Here is a 4,630-nt window from a genome sequence, read left to right on the forward strand (position 1 = left end):
GCAAGTCAGACCATGCAGACAAGGTTACAGGAATATAAATGTTATTAAGTCTACCAGATCTTGAAAATTATTCACAAGCACACTCACACACACAAAAAATGGCAAAACTTTGCCCTCCTGAAAGGGTTCTCTCTCTTTAGGAAACTGATAGAGCTTCTCAAAGTCTTGACATTTGTGAGGATGCTAACAGCCTTTACAAATGAACATTACATGATCTGTGCCAGGTCAGCTAGGATTCAACAGGCTTGATGTCAGCATATAAAACATCCCCGTGGACCTGTTGCTATGATGACATCTTCCCACTGCATTCTTACAATACACATACACATAAAGGTATTCCCACTGATAATACTCAAAATAAGCACACGATACTGTAAATCACTTGAAGCAAAGAATGTTCAAATATTTAGTCTTGAACTGAGTGACAAAGTGAAAATATGTCATCATTCCAAAGAAAAGGGGAGGGGAATCGTTTTAACACACCATTAATTGACGTGTTTAAGTTGTTTTTAGGGAAAGACAGCAAAGCCCATACAAAATTTAGAAAAAGAAGAAAATTCAGATTCAGCCACTGGTACCTCTCTAAAGGCAGACCTGGTGCCTCTATGCCCTGCCACCTGGAAAGCTTACTTCCTACTCTGCCAGACACCTTCGATTTGAGAATATAACACTCATTCCAATCACTCTGCATTTAGAATCTCGTTGCCCCTGACAGCCCACATCTGGAACATTCATCATGCCTACATGGCAACACAGGGGCCATAAAAGGAGGGGATGAAAGCATCCCCTGTGAGAGAGATTGGAGAAAAGAACCCCTCTGCTCCAACCCCCACCCCGCCCCCCAACCCCTGCCCCAAAGCACTGATCATACTGGTAACTAAATCCAAGGAATAAGCAAGGAAATAACTGACAATTCCAGAGAATCTAGTCAAGCTATTACTGCAGCCAGAAGAGGAAGCAGCATGGAACTAACCTAGCTAACATGGCACGTGCTTCACTTCTAAACTTCTTCCCTCAGAGGGGCCTTCTCTGCAAGTAGGACTGGTTTTCCGGTTCTCTTTCTCTTATGCAAGCTAGTTTTGTTCTTTCCCAACAGTATTCAGTAGAAAATAGAAAGCTTTTGTGGCAAAGAAAATAAGGACTACACAGGAGCAGGGAGTTAGGAGAATCTCTCCTGGTATTGATTTAGATAAGAAGTCTCCAGAATGCTGTGAGCAGTGGAGTCACCAGCAGAGCGATGGTCCCTGTTATGCTCATCCCACTGTTTCTCTTTCTGTTACACAGGTCCTTCTGGCAGCATTCGTACTCTATAGTCTTCTCTCCTATGTTATTTGAGAGGTAGTTGTAGTTGCAGTTTTCAAACATCCAACACTGGTAGTGTGTTCGTTTTTCAGCTTTGATGTAGAGACATGCATCAGAATCAACTGTGCAGTTGTTGATGACAGTGCATGAACCAACTGGGTCGACACAGGTGTAGCACTGCAGGCTATGACCTGAATCACAGAGGACAGAAAGGATGATCAAGACCCCGAGCAGGGTGAACGCTCCTTTGCTTCCCATTGTCTACAGAATCTTATCACACACCCATGTGTTGGGGGCCAGATGTAAGCTGGCAAGGTCCTTGCACCTGAAGGGGCTAGCAAGACTGGGACCCTTACCCACACAGTTTTCCCAGACTTGTTTGGATGGCGATTATCAGTAGAATGAAAACAGCCTTTCATGGCTGACCAAGAAGTCTTTAACTATTTACTGAGATATGCTGTACTGAGAACTTGTCCTTCTGCTGTGTCTCTCCCTTAGAGATTAAGAGGAACAAAGAATACATTCCTCTTGACAGACCTCCTATTCAGTGTGTTATGTATAAATAGGATTGTGTGGCTAATGAAGTTGCTTCAGTTCTTCGAGAACTGGGGTCCTCCCGACTCCGCTTTCCTGTCTTTCTTTCTTTTCTCAATTCCCACCTCCCTGCCTCAGCCCGGCTCAACCCTGTCAGGCTGGCCCTGACACCCATGGTCCCGCTTCCAGCGCCACCAAGATAAAATTCTTCAGTGAAAAGGCAAGGAAACGTTATTAAGAGATTGTTTAAATTTTGTTGCCAAGCTGAAGTGTTATAAGAAACCCAACACTTCATTTCTCTTATCATTGTGTACAAAATGGGATAACCAAAAAAAGTGAATAAATCACTCCAATCAACTTAGTGGGCTTCTTCAAATATATACAGGCATACCGCATTTTATTGTGCTTTGCTTATTGTGCTTCATTGATGTTGCCTTTTTACTAATTGAAGGACAAACCCTCCACCAGCAAAAAGATTGCAGCTTGCTTTATTGCATTACTCATTTTATTGTGGTCTAGAACCGAACCTGCAGCATATCTGAGGTACGCCTGTGCATCGTAAACCTTCACAAACACAGAGAACATCAGTTTCCACAAAAGAAGGTCACATTAAAAGTTACACTAAAATTCAAGCCAAATTATAACTTGACGTTTTAGGATTGTGATGGCTTTTCTGAGGCACTGAATTGGCTATAGCCTCAGTTATTTCATCAAACCCAGAATCCCTGCAATCAGCCTTTTATAATTTCTTTCTCTTCAGTACAGGAGGGACTGTGAATAGGATGTATTTCATCCCCAGGATTGTTGTGTCACATGACCAAAAGGATTTTGCTTGGTGTGATTAAGGTCCTCAGTCAGTTGACTTTAAGAAAAAGAGATTGTCCTTGGAGAGGACTGACCTAGTCAAGTGAGCCCTAAAGAGGATCTGTGCTCATCCTGGCACAAAGAAATCCAACATGTCAGAGGCTTCAATGAGAGGATGGTGTTCCTTTGCTGGCTTGAAGTGTGGAAGAGGCTGTATGACAAGGAATGAGAAACCTCTAGGATCTGAGAAAAGCCCACAGCAGACATCCAGCATAGAAACAGGGACCTCAGTCCTGCAATCACCAGGAACTAAATTCTGCCACAATCATGTGAGCTTGGAACACGACCCATATGAGAATACAGCCTGGACAATGCCTTTCTTTTAGACCCCAGCCACACCCTGACCAGAATTGTGACCTACAAATCTGTGAGCTAATAAATGGGAGCAGTTTTAAGCTGTTACATTTGTGGTTATTTGTTATACAGCACTAGAAAACTAATATAAGGATCTTGCAGTGCCTTCATGTCTATATTATGAACATAATGTATATCATGTTGACAATGATGGAAGTGGAATCTCTGCTGAACTTGAACTAGCCTTAAACATAAACACTAGTAGCTTACTTGGAAAAATGCAAAATCTTAAGCTTCCAAGTTATTGTATTATGATAATATAAATGTAGACATTAATGACAGATTTTATAACTATTATTTACATTTAGTATTTGATTGTGTACAAGGTGTTTTAACAGGAACTATGCATCACAATACTGGGTTTTGAAGACTAATCTAGGTTAATATTCTAGCTATGACTCTGATTTTGAACAAGTACCAGAAATCTCTCTGCTGTTAAATGGTAAGACCTATATCAATCTTCCAGAGTTCCTGGGATTATGGAACCTAATATAAAATATCTGGCATGTGCTCAAATAAATGTTCTGTCATTTTAATCTTCTTATTTATACTGTTATCACTTCACTGAAATCATGGATCCTGTCCTAATCATCATTAAATCCAAAGGGCCTAGTACAGTGTCTGCACATAGTAAGCACTCAATAATCTTTTAAAGTAAGAGAGAGATAAACATATTTACATCTCAAACAATCTTGTGATGAAGATACGATCCCCATTTTACACATAAATACTAATGACCAGAAAGGTTGAATTTCTTACCTAAGTTTTCTTACAGTAAAAAATGGTGAAGTATAGAAAAAAAGCTTACTAAATTTAAGTTCTGTGCCGCTTCCATCATACTATATTCTACACAGTTACCAGAGATATGAAACTTTGTCTCAATGAGAATATTTTCACATATTTAGTCTTTGAACTCCCCGACAGAGAACAAAGATTGGCCACCATTAATCCACATTCCACTAGGTAGAATTCTCTATTAAGCATTTTCTAGTTCTTATTTATAACTATATTTGCAAAAAAAAAAAAAAAAAAGCACAACCGAAAAATGGATTCCACTGTCTAAATCCCCAGGATTCACGTGATAAGTAAATTCATCAGAATAACTTTGCAGGAACCTGCTTCAATTAACCGTTTTGGGCAGAGGAGGTTTTTTTTTCTTTTCCCTTAAAAAATGTTGCAAAACTATAACAACACCAGATGCTGACAAGGATGTGGGAGAACTACATCACTCATATGTTGCTGATGGGAATGTACAATGGAACAACCACTTTGGAATACAGTTTGGCAGTTTCTTCATGAACTAAGCCTATACTTACATATGACCAGTAGTTGTATTTCTATGCATTTATCCAGATAAATAAAGACTATGTCCACATAAAAAACTGTACATGATTGTTTATAGAAATGTCATGAGCAATAGCACAAAACAACTGAAAACAACCAAGACCTGCTATAGTAGGTGGATGGTTCAACAAGGTGTGATATACCCATAGCATGGGAGAGAAAGAGAGAGAGAGAGAGAAAGAGAGAGAGAGAGAGAGAGAGAGAGAAATTGCTACATGAAGCTGTTGCATGA

At 39.9% G+C, this 4,630-nt stretch overlaps 1 pseudogene; it reads right to left on the minus strand.

Moving 5' to 3' along the window:
• Positions 1–1,073: 1,073 nt before the first annotated feature.
• On the minus strand, positions 1,074–1,560 carry LOC102439010 (annotated as a pseudogene).
• Between the last annotated feature and the right edge of the window lie 3,070 nt (positions 1,561–4,630).

The sequence above is a fragment of the Myotis lucifugus genome, unplaced genomic scaffold (genome assembly GCF_000147115.1).
Source record: "Myotis lucifugus unplaced genomic scaffold, Myoluc2.0 scaffold_67, whole genome shotgun sequence".
In the NCBI taxonomy this organism is placed as follows: Eukaryota; Metazoa; Chordata; class Mammalia; order Chiroptera; family Vespertilionidae; genus Myotis; species Myotis lucifugus.